Source organism: Dendrobates tinctorius, unplaced genomic scaffold (genome assembly GCF_039654945.1).
Source record: "Dendrobates tinctorius isolate UK_male_01 unplaced genomic scaffold, ASM3965494v1 ptg000208l, whole genome shotgun sequence".
NCBI lineage: Eukaryota > Metazoa > Chordata > Amphibia > Anura > Dendrobatidae > Dendrobates > Dendrobates tinctorius.
Genome location: NW_027361875.1, coordinates 6523826 through 6540202, shown reverse-complemented (window position 1 = coordinate 6540202; position 16377 = coordinate 6523826). Strand labels below are relative to the sequence as shown.

Here is a 16377-nt window from a genome sequence, read left to right as displayed (position 1 = left end):
ACTAACACAATGTACATCAGCCTCTGGAATGTGGCCGGAGCCCCATGTAACCCAAAAGGCAAGACAACATATTGATAGAGACCCTCTGGTGTTATAAAAGTGGTCTTTTCTTTCGCTTTGTTAAGGGGACCTGCCAGTAATCTTTTGTGAGATCCAGCGTGGTGAAGTACTGGGCCTTACCCAGTCTCTCAATTAGCTCGTCCACCCATGGCATGGGATAGAGGTCAAATTTTGACACTTCATTTAACCTCCTGAAGTCATTACAGAAGCAGAATGGCCCATTTGGTTTTGGGATTAGGACAATGGGGCTGGTCCATTCACTTCGGGACTCCTCAATGACTCCCAACTGGGGCATTTGCTTCACCTCCGCCGCGATGGCTTGCCTTTGGGTCTCTGGCACTCGGTAGCCTTACCCGAGGCTCGGTGACAATGTCATGTTGTATCACCGAGGTCCACCTTGACAGCTCTGAGAATACGTCCACATTCCTCTGCACGAGGGACCGAGCCTCCCGCCGCTGCGGTTTGGTGACAGCATCATTTATTTTAACCTGACCCCATGCTGTGTCCTTGGCCAGTGCCAGAGGGACCCCTGTTGGCAAGACCGGAATCGCCTCCGTGACTAAACCTTCCCGGTCTTTCCAGGCCTTTAGCAGGTTTGCATGGTACAGTTGCTCGGGTTTCTTTTTTCAGGGTCAGTACACTCCCTCACCTTCCCCCGTATCTCATAAGGCCCTTGCCACTTGGCCATGAGCTTACTCTCTGGGGTTGGTACTAGTACCAGCACCCAGTCACCTTCTTTAAAGGTCCTGACCATGGCCCTTTTATTGTACGTGCAGCTCTACGCCGCCTGAGCATCCATCAGATGCTCTCTTACTATGGGTTGTACGGCCGCAATCCGATTCTCCATGCTTGCCACGTGCTCAATTATGCTTCGATGCGGAGTGGGCTCCTGCTCCCACATCTCCTTAGCTACATCGAGCAATCCCCTCGGATGCCTGCCATATAACAGCTCAAAGGAGAAAAACCTGTGAATGCCTGAGGTACCTCCCGGATGGCGAACATCAGATAGGACAATAGCATGTCCCAATACCTCCCATTCTTGGTGACCACCTTTTTGAGCATGGCTTTGAGGGTCTTATTAAACCTCTCAACCAACCCGTCGGTTTGTGGATGGTACACCGACATCCGTAGCTGTTTAATCTGGAGCAGCAGCTTACGTAGCTCCCTGGTCACCTTAGAGTTCCCTGATCTGTAAGGATCTCCTTGGATAGCCCAAGGTGACAAAACATGGCAAATAGTTCACGGGCTATTAGTTTAGCTGAGGTGTGGCTAAGTGCTATCGCCTCTTGGTACAGGGTGGTGTATTCTATGACTACCAATAAGTGTTGGTGAACCCAGTGCAGATTTCACTATTGGCCCTACCAGATCCATCGTAATTCGCTCGAAAGGTACCTCTTTAATGGGCAGAGGCACTAATGGACTCCGGTAGTTCGCGGTGAGTTAGGTCAGTTAGCACTCTGGACACGTATCGTAGTACCTTTGAACCTCAGCGTAGACACCTGGCCAGAAAAACCACTGCAATATGCGCTCCTGCGTCTTTTTGGCCCCCAAATTCCCTCCCAGCATGTGAGTGTGAGCCAAGTCGAGTACCGCCCGACGGTAGGGCTGGGGCACTACCAGTTGTTCCACCACCTCACCCCGGATTTTATCAACCCTGTACAGTAACTCCTGGCTGATTACCATTTGTGGGAACTCCATCTCCGCTCCCGGTTGCTGAGCCACCCCATTTACCTCAATTACTCTTTCCCGTGCCCGGGTCAAAGTGGAATCCTGGAGCTGAACTGTCCTGAACTTACCAGAGGACACTTCCAGCTCAGAAATCAGTGGGGTCTCCTCGACCTCTCCTGCCAATCCCTCTAAAGAGAACCTATCGGGGTTACACTCTGTCCCTAGGGTGGTGACCCCTACGGCAGGTATCCCTGACTCGGGATCTTCGGGTTCGGCGCCCGGAATACCATTGTCCCTGAGAGGGTTAACCCCGGAGAATGTAACCTCTGTGATCGGGTACTCTCGGAGGTCCCCATGAATGCACACCACCCCCACCTTACATCTGTTAGGAATTTCACCAGCAACCAGGGAGCCGTGTACCAGAGTTACCAAGCTCCCCGAGTCCAAGAGAGCATCCGTCTGGTACCCATTAACGAGTACCTTGCACAGCTGACATTTGTTACTGGCAAGGTCTGTAGTGGCAGTGCAGACTGGCTGGGCATATATACCCGGCGGATATACCCACAGTCCATGGGTTCTGTTGTTAGAGGGCAGTTGGCAACCACATGTCCGGGCTCTTGGCATCGCCAACACTTAACAACTGCAGAATGAGGGAACCTTGGGGACACTTTAGGGGACACGGGTCTGTTGTCACTCTCCTTCCAAGATATCCCCTCAGTACGGGCACGATCCGTGTTGGCCCCAGTGGAGGGTCGGGGACTTTTATCAGGCCCCGAAGCCTTATGTAACAGACGAAGCAGAGCAGTGTCCCATGTAAAGTCCTGAGAAGCTGTATACCGCTCTGTTATGAACAGGTCACCGAGGAGGATGGCAGGAATAGGCTAGGCCACCAGGAAACCAGAAAGGTTGGTCACTTTGCGAATTGCAGACCCCTAATCTTAACAACACAACTAACAGTAGCCGTGGAGCGTAACTACGATGCCCTAGATGCCTCGACACAGCCGGAGAACTAACTAGGCCTAAAGCAAGAAAGGTGAAATCTAAACTGCCCCGGAGTAGAGCCCCAAAGAAATAGATAGCCCCAAACATATATTGTCGGTGAGACCAGATGAGGGACAAACACAGGCAAAAAATAGACTGATCAAATGATGGGGCCCCATCTGTCTATATAGGATAGGAAAGGAAAGACACTGTCTGCAATCATGCAAAAACCCTAAAAAATCCAACACATCTGATATACAAAAAACACTGAGGTTTCACGACCTCTCCCCCACTATATCAGCATTCTGGTGTAAACTGGCAGCAAAGCAAAAGAGACTAATTTAACAGGCGACTGAACAAACTGACACAAGCTGTAACATATGGAGTGGGGTTCACCACAGCCCCAGCAGGGAGCACGCTGAACCCACACAGCAAAGCAGAAAGAGGCAAAACCAGATCAGAAGCAAAGGATTAGCAAATGAACAACTTAGCTGAAAAATGCAGGATTAGGCAGGAGATAGCAGACCTCAAGTTACACAGGAAGAACTAATCACCAGCAACAATTGAGGGAAGCCTGCTCTCTTAAATACTCCCAATCAGTAACCCCAGATTTCCAATCATCATCGTCAGGTGGCAGACCTCTGTCAATCCGGCCAGCTCCACTACCCACAGTAACCACCAGAGAGAGCACCGACTCAGAAGAAAGAGAATTCACAACACCGCTCTATCAGTTCTACTACCTGATCCAGAGTGCCCGGGTCCCCTTGCCCCACCCAACGCTGTATGGCTGCTGGCAGAGCTATCACTAGCCGGTCGACCACCCTCTCTACTATCTGGAATGGGGTTAATGTCTCAGACTGGAGCCATTTTTTAACCAGTTGTAGCAAGTCATAGGCCTGAGATCAGGCAGGGCGAGTCTCAGAAAAGGACCACTGAAACACCCGTTGGGCCCGCACATATGTATTACCCCCCAGTCTGGCAAGGATCTCACCTTTCAGCTTCCCACAGTCCGGGGCATCGTCCCGACTGAGGTCCAGGTAGGCCTTGTGTGCATCTCCCGTCAAGAAGTTGGATACCACTTCAGCCCACTGAGCTCTCTCGGTCCGCAGTGTGTTTGAAGATGGTGAGGAAGGCCTCCATGTCATCTTCAGGCATCATCTTCCTCAGCGCTGACCGGACCTTGCACCGAGGCTCAGACTGGAATGCTGTCGCTGGTGGACCTGCCTCTCGCATAGCCACGATCTGCTGCATCAACAATTCAGTTGTCTGCTGCTGTTGCTGATTTTGTTGCTCCTTCTGCCATTGCTGCTGCTCCAGCTGTTGCTGCTGCAACTGCAGCGCCTCCTGCTGTTGTGCTTGAGACGCAGCCAACTGTCTTAGTATTCCCTCCATCTTGTATACAGGCTTAGGCCAGTAGTTCAGTGGTGCCCACACTGTGCAGTGATGAGGCAGTGACCCAAGCAAGTTCAAAACAAAACATGCTTAAAGTCCAAAAACTTACACAGTGCACAACATGCTGTATCCTCCGGATCGCAGCCGGGAAAACAAAAGACTGTTCAGGACCGGTTGCCGGGAGCGACTACACTGCCGTGTACGCAGGGGTGCCAGACCTTTTGGCTCCACTCGGCCCTGTGTTGCCTCACACAGGGAGTGCTCTACAGACCAACTGCTCTGTCTGCTTCCAAGACCAACAGTGACACACCATAAAACCCTCTTGAAGGGTTTTTTTTCTCTTTCCTCCAGACTCTGTGGTCATGGGCCACTTATAAGACCTGGGCTGGAGGAAACGGACCGGCCCCACTACCTATCTGCCGTCCTTTTCAAAAATAAAAGCCCATACCTGGTTTTCGTGAACAATTCCTTGGTCAAATGACTTGACCAAGTTCACACTCACTTTTATTCTGCCTTGTGACTCACAGATAACTTGTTTGCTTCAAGGCGCATCCTGGGGGACACATTGCAACCCTCACATATGACACCGGTCACTGCCTCACACACCCCATTCGTGATCAGTATCCCCAGTTACCATGAGGTGGTCCCAGTATACCCGATTAAGCTCTTCATTTAATTTATTGAAATTAGCTTTCTTAAAGTTCCAGGTTTTCGCATTTCCCCTTTTGAATGTTTGATTGAAAATGACTTTGAAACTTACTATATTATGGTCGCTGTTTCCCAAATGCTCCCTGACCTGTAGATCTGAAATTGTATTTGGTTTATTTGACAGAACCAGATCCAGCAGATTACCTCCCCTGGTTGGTTCATCTACCAGCTGAGAGAGGTAATTTTCCTGAATTTCGGATAAGAAGTTGCAGCTTTTAGCACCACCTGAAGATTCTATGTCCCTGTAGCAAAGTGGCACAGGGTGGTAGTCATAGGCGACCAGAAAATTCTATGTCCCAGTAGCAAGGTGTTAAGGTATGGTAGTCGTGGGCGAGTTCACTAAGTCACAGTAAGTGAGCACCCCGACACTTTGTACATGAAAGGATAAATAAAGTCCTGGTACTGCTACACAGTTCATTACCTCTGTTACTCCAGCCTCTGGCTTCCAGGTTCTAGGAAACACCACAGAGTCACAGTTCTTTTCCAACAGTTGAACTTTGCTAAACAGAAAGGCATCCATCATATCAGCAGCACAGTTCACACAGGGCAACATTTCCTGTACTTTCCCTTCCTCTGCCATACGGGCAGTCCCTGTGGACTGTTCATGTCTCATCTGTACCTTCAGCGTCACCAGCTCTCTGTCAGCACCTTGTACGGATCCAATAGGGAAAGGTTCTGGGAACGCCATCTCAGCTGCTCCTGCCCCGGTCTTAGACCCCCGAATCCTTCCTGGGGGTGATTTCTTTAAGCTGATGCCCATTCAAACTATTCTTCAGCTGAGGGCCCCTTACTGCTACTGGCAGACTTATCCCCACAGCTTGCGTCTGTCCACTGCATACGTCCTGCACTTGGGCAGACTACCCTGACATCTGATTCTAAACAGGAAGTGCCTTTCCTATATCTCCCTGCACTGTGCTTGTCTGTTCTGTGCCCTTCACATCTACTTAACTCCCTGCTGCCTGTGCCTAAACTAATACCATTATCTATCTCTAATGTGCCCCATCTGTTCTAACCCAGCTATTATTCTATGCTAAGTTCTATCCTTAATTCTAAATATATACACTGTACACGGCAGATACAAGACATCACAGTACATTAACATTACATTACACATTAATAACAATGAGGTGCCGCAGGTAATCATGTGAACAGTGTCGAGGGGAAAGTAGGCATGTGAGGTTCCCCACCACCTCTTTACACCCCTCCCTCCTAAAATATGGTCGTCCCCAACCATGGCGGCACCTGTCAATATAAACTGGCCCATTTAGCATCAGTCCATCCAGTCAATTCAGCAATAGTCCATATAGTCCTGACTCAGCTCACTCCTCGGGTCCTCCTGCACAGATCTCTCCTCCTCCCTCCTTTGAGCAGATCACGGGCCTTTAAACACTGGTGGGCTGCTTTAAACGGGGACAGTCCAGGGTTAAAAAAAAGGGTAAAGTTCAAGGCTAAAAGCAGTTCAGTTTTTTAAGAAGCCACACACATAGTCCATAGTGATCAACTCTTATAGGGTTCCAGCCTCGTAATCCAGCAGGGGGTGCGCAACGTGCGTAACTAAAACTTGGAGGAGGGGGAAAGAACACAAACAAAAAGTTCCTTACTCGTGACCCTACTGACCACCACTGAAACCCATACCTGGTGTCATATAGGTCTTACTGCCCTTTCTGGGATGCAGAACAGTCCCCTTTATTCTTCAGGTGCAACCGGCACAACAACATTAAACAAGGCCGCATCAGTCTATGCACGGCCACTGATGGGAATAATGGGCCACATTTGTGCTCTGCACCACAATATATGTGTGGCCTGAAGATCCACTGGAGGATGACTCATCACTGATTCTCCTACTTCTTTCCTTCGGCAACAGCCGACTCAGCAAACTTGGAGCCTCCCGCTCCCATAACCCGATTGTGGTCACCGTTTCCTTTAAAGGCGCCTCTTCTGCTGTGGGAACCCGGGGCTCGTCCAGATAGACGTTGCGGGAGGATGCAGGGGCCGGAGAAGATGACGGAGCAGGAGTCGGTGTGGGATCTGAGGTGGGTGCAGGCCTCTCACTCACCGGAGCTGTGGTCAGCTGTGACGGTCCTCCACTACGGTCGTGTGAACTTGGAATCACGGCTGCGATGGTCCTTCTCTCCATGACTTCCGGCTTCTCTATCATTCCTTCCGGTGCCGGCTCCTTTGCATCCTCACTGTCTCTGCTCTCAGTAAGTAACTTGTTGGGTAATGGCGTCCCTCTTCTGGGCACGCCATCTTGCTCTTCTTGGCTCCACCCGTTTGTGAGTGGTTACTTCTGGCTGCTCCCCCGTTTTTTCACACTCTGTTGGGAAGGCTGAAGCTTCTTCTTTGCCCGCACCCATTTCGGGCGGGCATTAATCACAGGGGGATGTGGCCTCCATCCTTTTGGCACCAATTTCCTTCCAAGACGCCTATGAAAGGTGGCACCGCCCTCCATCTTCGCGCCACTGACCACTGTCTCCTTGTCAGTGTTCGGCACCATCATAAAGTTACTGTCAGCCACCATCTTTAACTCTTTCACAGCTGTCACTACTAGTCCACAAGTCTCGGGGGCAAAGAAAAAACATAACCACGGTCAAGATAGTCTATACTTGGGAGTTACAATAAAACATTGTCATTTAATAAAAGGCTCCACAAGGGTCTGAAACATGGGTGAATATAAAAGTTTTTTTTAATCAGAGTGCTGCTACTCCTCTTTGCTTTTGAAAAAGCGAGTAAGGGAGGTGAGCAGGCAGACTCTCATTTTATATACATAATGTTGGAGAGCGGAAGGTCAATCATGGGCTGTAGTCCTTCACATTGGTACTTTTTTTAATATTCATCCTTAGGATAAGTCATCAATATCAGATTAGTAAGGGTCCGACACTCAGCACCCCCAAAATTTACTGTTCTCCTTGTTGGCAACAGCTGGATGTTAGCTTTCGTCAACTATTTAGCTCTCCTGGCAGACCATTGAGTTTGATAGGGAAAACAAATTCTGTCTGTGAATAATATTGGAGATATAATTTAATGTCAATCATTTGTATCCTATTTGGCATGGGACTATAAAGCCTCCTTCCCATGTGCAGCTGTAGCAGGACACCTAGCTCAGCAGGGGGTCAAGCCTCAAAAGGCTGTAAGTGACAGATCTCACACCTTGAGCCAGCTAAGCTTGGAAAAAAAGGCTTCCTTGTAAAATGGATACCATGTGGTCTAACTACTTTGTTTAGTCAGCTATGTTTTCATAAGGAGAGTATGGACTTATCATACTTCCTGATCACATACTGGTTATATTTTTGAGATATCTGGACTGGACCAAACGCCTTCCAGGGTCTCGATCCGTTCTAGCACCACAGGTGGTTGGGAAGATACGTAAAATGGCTAGTAGGAGCAATGTAGCAAAGCTGTGTTAGGTCTCAATGTGTAGCAGGAGCCCAGCTGGATGTGATGGGGCCAAAACTGCCTCCTTAGTGCCATTCATTAAGAAGTTATGACCTAGCTTCGGTTTTGGAGTTTTTAGCTTCTATAGGTAGGAGGAAGGGGTTTAGGTTTAGGCAAGGGGGCAGGAGGGGAGTGACCAAAACTAGATAAAGGTTAGTGTAAGTTCATGTAGACTCTCCATTATGCTTGCGGTTGAAAGACATAGGAACCAGCTTGCAGTCAATGTCCCCTGCGGCCCAGTGCACACATGCTCTAACATCAAACTGGTAATTGACATGATCCATCTGCTTATATCTTTTATTCTGCTACTTTTATTACTTATAAATCAAGTAAGGTCCATATCTAACACAACAATGGCACTACAGATAATAGAACAACAAAGAAATGGACCCTTAAAAATCGCAGGCCAGGAGAAAAGATCCATTTATAAAAACATAATTTTATTAATAATCAATAAACATTTAAAGTGGTAAAAACACAAGACAATCATACACAAAATACCCTGTAGGGGGAACCCCAGTACTGCCCAGTAATTAGATAAAAGGTAAAAATATCCTATACCGAAGACTTGTAAACAGGATGCGTGTCCTGAATAGAAAATGATTGGTGCAATAATAAAATCAATCAACAAGGTAAGACAGCAATGGTATTTTGAAAACAAGGACCCAATGAATTTAGTATAAACACAACATAGAGGGGCCAAGGGCCATCCACACTTACTCTGCTGTCACATTTGCTTAAGATACTGTAGTTTTACTTTGATTTATTTGGCTTTACATATTTGCCTTTTGTCGGGCTCACCTTGACCCCTCTATGTTGTGTTTTTAGGTGCAGAACTGTTAGAGGATGCCATCGGCACGTCTCCACCCTATTCACTCCTAATGCCTCTTTTCCACTTGTACTTTATCCTTATGGCCACTCTAATTTCCTATACTAGATACTAAATTCAATGAGTCCTTGTTTTACAAATACCATTTCTGCCTTAATTTGTTGATTAATTTTATTATTACACCAATCATTTTCTATTCAGGACACGCATCCTGTTTACAAGGCTTCGGTATAGGATATTTTTACCTATTATCTAATGACTGGGTAATACTGGGGTTCCCCCTATAGGGTATTTTGTGTACGATTGTCTTGTGTTTTTTACCTCTTTTTATCTTTATTGATTATTAATAAAGTTATGTTTTTATAAATGGATCTCTTCTCCCAGCCTGCAATTTTTATAGGTCTGGTTCTTTATTGTTTCACTGTTTGTATTTGCCTATCTGACCATTGTATACTGTATACATATAACCATTGCGTATATAGTGTATTGTCTACTGTGCCCTTAACCCCTTATCCCTCAGAGCTTTTTTCGGTTTTGCTTTTTCGTTTTTTGCTCCCCTTCCTCTCAGAGTCATAGCTTTTTATTTTTCTGTCAATATGGCTGTGTGAGGGCTTGTTTTTTGCGGGACGAGTTGTACTTTTGAACGACATCATTGGTTTTACCATGTCGTGTACTAGGAAACAGGAAAAAAAATTCCAAGTGCGGTGAAGTTGAAAAAAAAAGTACAGTTCCACACTTGTTTTTTGTTTGGCTTTTTTACTAGGTTCACAGAATGCTAAAACTGACCTGCCATTATGATTCTCCTGATCATTACGAGTTCATAGACACCAAACATGTCTAAGTTCTTTTTTATCTAAGTGCTGAAAAAAATTCCAAACTTTGTAAAAAAAAGATAAAAATGTGCCATATTCTGATACCTGTAGTGTCTCCATTTTTTGTGATCTTGGGTTTGGTGAGGGCTTATTTTTTGTACACTGACCTGACGTTTCTAATGCTGTTTAGCAATCAGGTTAATCTTTGTTTTGTATTGATAGATTGTGTGATTCTGAACGCGGCGAGACCAGGGATTGGAGAAGCAGGAAGCTCATATGCATATTTCCGGTGCATTATGGGAAGAGGAGAAGAGTCGCCTCAAGCTGATCGATCGCTGGGACTTGCCGGGTCAGGCTGTTTGAAGACATTGCAAAACCAGGGATTGGAGAAGCAGGAAGCTCATCTGCATATTTCCGGTGCATTCTGGGAAGAGGAGAAGAGTCGCCTTAAGCTGATCGATCGCTGGGACTTGCCGGGTCTCGCTGTTTGAGAACATCGCAAACCAGGGATTGGAGAAGCAGGAAGCTCATCTGCATATTTCCAGTGCATTCTGGGAAGAGGAGAAGAGTCGCCTTAAGCTGATCGATCGCTGGGACTTGCCAGGTCTCGCTGTTTGAGGACATCGCAAAACCGCGCGCCGTTAGAGTTTCCACCCATTGTAGACTGCATCAGCAATAGCAATATGGAAGAGAAGAAAATCCACATGGTCACCTGCAACACATGCTACATGTTTACGGATCTTCCGGCCCAAAAACTCAACTATACCTGTCAGAAGTGCAAACTTGTTGCCCTCTTAGAGGAAAAGGTGCAGGGACTGGAAGAAAGAATAGCAACATTGAAGTTAATTAAAGAATATGAGGACTTCTTGGATGAAGCAGAAGCAACCATTCAGGATACGGAAAGTGAGAAAAGCTTCAGAGCACATACAGAGGCTGAAAAGTGGAGCCATGTGACGAAAAGAAGCAAACGGATCAAGTGGTCATCACCACCCACACAGCTTAGCAACCAATATGAAGCCCTCATGCTGGAGAATGAAAATGGCACAGCTCAGGATGATACCGTATCTACAAGAGAAGACACACTATCAACAAAAGAAGTTACTCTGTCAACAAAAACGGAAACAAATGACACTCAACACTCACGAGCAACAAGCAGTGCGTCCGGAAAGAAAAGAAGAGTGGTAGTTATGGGCGACTCACTACTAAGAGGCACGGAGGCAGCTATCTGCAGGCCGGACATAACCACACGAGAAGTATGCTGCCTCCCAGGAGTAAAAATCAAGAATGTGGCCAACAGGATACCAACTATCCTCAAATCCAAGGACGACTAGCCTTTCCTACTGATACATGTAGGCACAAACGACACGGCAAGAAATGACTATCTGCGAAGACTTTGAAATTCTGGGGAAGAGAATATAGGAACGGAATGTACAGGTTGTTTTCTCATCAATCCTCCTAGTCGATGGTCATGGCATCAGAAGATGGAATAGGATACTAGAGGTGAACAACTGGCTACGACGGTGGTGCAGGCAGCAAGAACTTGGATTCTTGGACCATGGCGTGAATTACCTCTACGATGGACTTCTTGCAAGAGATGGGATACACCTCACAAAACCTGGGAAACACACATTCGCCAGAAGACTTGCCATACTCATTAGGAGGGCTTTAAACTAGAAGAAGAGGGGATGGGAGGAAAAACAGCAGACAAGAACATGCCGCAGAAGGACAAACTAATCAAGGATACTAGATGTGGTAAAGAGGACCCAAGACAGGGTAACATAGTAACATAGTTTTGAAGGCGGAAGGACGACCTTATGTCCATCTAGTTCAGCCTATTTTTAGTGCAGCTGTTCTGCATTGTTGATCCTGGGGAAGGCAAAAAACCCACAGAGTAGAAGCCAATTCTCTCCATAGGGAAAAAATTCCTTCCCCTAAGCTGGGTCAACCATCTACCTATAATATTATGTTATTCGTAACCTTCTATACTGTTACTCACAAGAAAAGCATCCATTCCTTTCTTAAATTCATTCAGTGAGTTGGCCATCACCACTTCCTCAGGAAGAGAATTCCAGAGCCTCACTGCTCTTACCGTGAAGAACCCTCTTCTATGCTGGTGAGGAAATTGTCTTTCCTCCAAACAAAGAGAATGCCCCCTTGTTCTTGTCACAGTCCTTGGTACAAATAGTTCATTGGAGAGATCTCTGTATTGCCCTCTGATATACTTGTACATATATATTAGGTCTCCCCTAAGTCTTCTCTTTTCTAGAGTAAATAGACCTAATTTTGATAACCTTTCTGGGTATTGTAGTGAACCAACTCCATTTATCATTTTAGTAGCCCGCCTTTGAACCCTTTCAAGTTCAGTAACGTCTTTCTTGAGCACCGGCGTCCAAAATTGCACACAATACTCCAAGTGTGGTCTGACGAGTGATTTGTACAGAGGGACAATTATGTTTTCATCTCGTGTCCCCAGACCTCTTCTAATGCATCCCATGACCCTATTTGCTTTGGTGGCAGCTGCCTGATACTGGGCACTCTAATTTAGCTTCTTATTGACTACGATGCCTAAGTCTTTTTCCATGTCTGATTTCCCCAGCAGTTTCCCATTTAGTAAGTAATTGTAGCATCTGTTTCTCCTTCCCATGTGCATAACCTTACACTTATCTGTGTTAAACCTCATTTGCCATTTTTCAGCCCAATTCTCCAATTTACTCAAATCTGTCCTCCTGTGTGTTAACTACCTTAAAAAGTTTTGTATCATCTACAAATACTGATATTTTACTGTGTAAGCCATCCACTAGATCATTAATAAATATATTAAATAGGAGGGGGCCCAATACAGAACCCTGTGGTACCCCACTAGTAACCCTGGCCCAATCTGAGTATGCACCATTAATAACCACTCTTTGCTTTCTATCACTAAGCCAGCTTCCTACCCATTTACACACATTTTCCCCTAGCCCAAGCTTTCTCATCTTACTTAGATAGAATAACAGAAGTACGAGTCAATGGCACCTAGGGAACAGTGACCACAATATAATACAATTCCACTTGTCCTTCAGTAAGGTGCCCTGGAAGGGGGTTACAAAAACGCTGAATTTCAGGAAAGCAAAGATTGATCAGCTTAGGCCTGTTTCACACATCCGTTTTTCCCCATCAGTCAAAATCCGCTGTTTTGCAAAAAAAACGATCCGCCATTTTTCTCTCTCTCTCTCTCCTCCCCCCTTGGGCAGCGTTTCATTTAAAATTTTTCGTCGCCAGATCCGTTAAAACAACGGTCCGGTGCCAAACGTTGTGGTCAGTACAGGAACGGTTCTGTTGTCCAACATTTCAGCGGATTTTAACTGACGAAAAAAACTGATGTGTGAAACTTAGAGAAGACCTTCGCCGAATTGATTGGGACAATGTCCTCAAAAATAGGAGCACAGAAAATAAATGAGAAATATTTAAATCAGTTTTACACACCCACTGCGAGCTAGCCATACCGTACAGAAATAAAAGGGCTAGGAACAGGAGAACACCACTGTGGCTAAATAAGGATGTAAAAAGGGCAATAAATCACAAGAACAATGCATTTAAGAAGCTAAAACAAGAAGGCAATGAAGAAGCATTAAAAAGTTATAGAGAAAAAAATAAAATGTGTAAAAAACAAATACATTTAGCAAAAGTGGAAACTGAGAGACTCATTGCTAAGGAAAGTAAAACAAACCCCAAACTATTCTTTAGTAATATAAACAGTAAAATGATTAAAATTGATGGTGTCGGCCCTTTAAAGAACAATGAGGGTGAAATCATAGAGAGCGATGTGGGAAAAGCAAATGTTTTAAACACTTTTTTCTCAACAGTGTTCACACAGGAAAAGGATTTGCCAGGGGAAATGCAGAGTGATAATGTAAACTCCCCATTAAGTATTACCTAACCCAGGAAGAAGTGCAGAACCAACTTAGTAAGATTAAAATTGACAAATCACCAGGCCATGATGGCATTCACCCTCGGGTATTAAGGGAGTTAAGTAATGTGATAGACAGGCCTCTATTCCTTATATTTAAACCCTTCACCCCCAAGGGTGGTTTGCACGTTCATGACCGGGCCAATTTTTACAATTCTGACCACTGTACCTTTATGAGGTCATAACTCTGGAACGCTTCCATGGATCCCGGTGATTCTGACATTGTTTTCTCGTGACATATTGTACTTCATGTTAGTGGTAAAATTTCATTCAAATAACTTGCGTTTATTTGTGAAAAAAATGGAAATTTGGCAAAAATTTTGAAAATTTCGCAATTTTCCAACTTTGAATTTTTATGCCCTTAAATCACAGAGATACGGCACACAAAAAACTTGATAAGTAACATTTTCCACATGTTTACTTTACATCAGCACAATTTTGGAACCAAAATTTTTTTTTGTTAGGAAGTTATAAGGGTTAAAAGTTGACCAGCGATTTCTCATTTTTGCAACACCATTTTATTTTTAGGACCACATCACATTTGAAGCCACTTTGAGGGGTCTATATGATAGAAAATACCCAAAAGTGACACCATTCTAAAAACTGAACCCCTTAAGGTGCTCAAAACCACATTCAAGAAGTTTATTAACCCATTAGGTGCGTCACAGGAATTTTTTTGAATATTTAAAAAGAAATGAACATCTAACTTTTTTTCACAAAAAAAATACTTCAGGTTCAATTTTTTTTATTTTACCAAGGGTAACAGGAGAAATTGGACTGCAAAAGTTATTGTGCAATTTGTCCTGAGTACGCTGATACCTGATTTGTGGGGGGGAACGACTGTTTCGGCGCATGGCAGAGCTCAGAATGGAAGGAGCGCCGTTTGACTTTTTCAATGCAAAATTGGCTGGAATTCAGATCGGACGCCATGTCACGTTTGGAGAGTCCCTGATGTACCTAAACAGTGGAAACCCCCTACAAGTGACCCCATTTTGGAAACTAGACCCCCAAGGAACTTATCTAGATATGTGGTGAGAACTTTGAACCCACAAGGGCTTTACAGAAGTTTATAACGTACAGCGGTACAATTAAAAAATCATATTTTTTCCACAAAAATGATCTTTTCACCCCAATTTTTATTTTCCCAAGGGTAACAGGACCCTAAAAGTTATTGTGCAATTTGTCCTGAGTATGCTGATACCCCACATGTGGGGGTAAACCACTATTTGGGCGCATGGCAGAGCTCGGAAGGGAAGCAGCGCCATTTGACATTTTTGGCTGGAATTGAGATCGGACATCATGTCACGATTGGAAAACCCCTGATGTACCAAAACAGTGGAAATCCACCACAAATGACACCATTTTGGAAACTAGACCCCCTAAGGAACTTATCTAGATGTGTGGTGAGAACTTTGAACCCCCAAGGGCTTCACAGAAGTTTATAACATAAAGCCGTACAATTAAAAAATCATATTTTTTCCACAAAAATGATCTTTTCACCCTCAATTCTTATTTTTCCAAGGGTAACAGCACCCTAAAAGTTATTGTGCAATTTGAGTACGCCGATACCCCACATGTGGGGGTAAACCACTATTTGGGCGCATGGCAGAGCTCGGAAGGGAAGCAGCGCCATTTGACGTTTTTGGCTGGAATTGAGATCGGACACCATGTCGCGATTGGAAAACCCCTGATGTACCTAAACAGTGGAAACCCCCCACAAATGACACCATTTTGTAAACTAGACCCCCCAAGGAATTTATCTAGATGTGTGGTGAGCACTTTGAACCCCCCAGTGCTTCACAGAAGTTTATAACGCCCGGGAGTGAAAATAAAAAATTCGTATTTTTTCCACAAACATGATCTTTTAGTCACCATTTTTTTTATTTTCCCAAGGGTAACAGGAGAAATTGAACCCCAAAAGTTGTTGTCCAATTTGTCCTGAGTATGCTGACACCCCATATGTGGGAGAAAACTACTGTATGGACACACGTCAGGGCTCGGAAGGGGAGTAGTGACGTTTTGGAATGCAGACATTGATGGAATGGTCTGCGGGTGTCATGTTGCCTTTGGAGAGCCCCTAATGTACCTAAACAGTGGAAACCCCCCACAAATGACCCCATTTTGGAAACTAGACCCCCTATGGAACTTATCTAGATGTGAGGTGAGCACTTTGAACCCCCAAGGGCTTCACAGAAGTTTATAATGCCCGGGCATAAAAATAAAAAAATCGTATTTTTTCCACAAACATGATCAATTAGTCCCCAATTTTTTCATTTTCCCAAGGGTAACAGGAGAAATTGGACCTCAAAAGTTGTTGTCCAATTTGTCATGAGTACGCTGACACCCCATATGTGGGAGAAAACTACTGTATGGACACACGTCAGGGCTCGGAAGGGAAGTAGTGACGTTTTGGAATGCAGACTTTGATGGAATGGTCTGCGGGTGTCATGTTGCCTTTGGAGAGCCCCTAATGTACCTAAACAGTGGAAACACCCACAAATGACCCGATTTTGGAAACGAGAATCCCTAAGGAACTTATCTAG

The 16377-nt window shown here is 45.2% G+C and overlaps 1 protein-coding gene across 1 annotated transcript in view; it reads right to left on the bottom strand.

The window, feature by feature from the left end:
* Positions 1 to 16377, bottom strand: part of LOC141058039 (putative N-acetylated-alpha-linked acidic dipeptidase) — a 262752-nt gene that overhangs the window by 106382 nt on the left and 139993 nt on the right. The window lies entirely within an intron of this gene.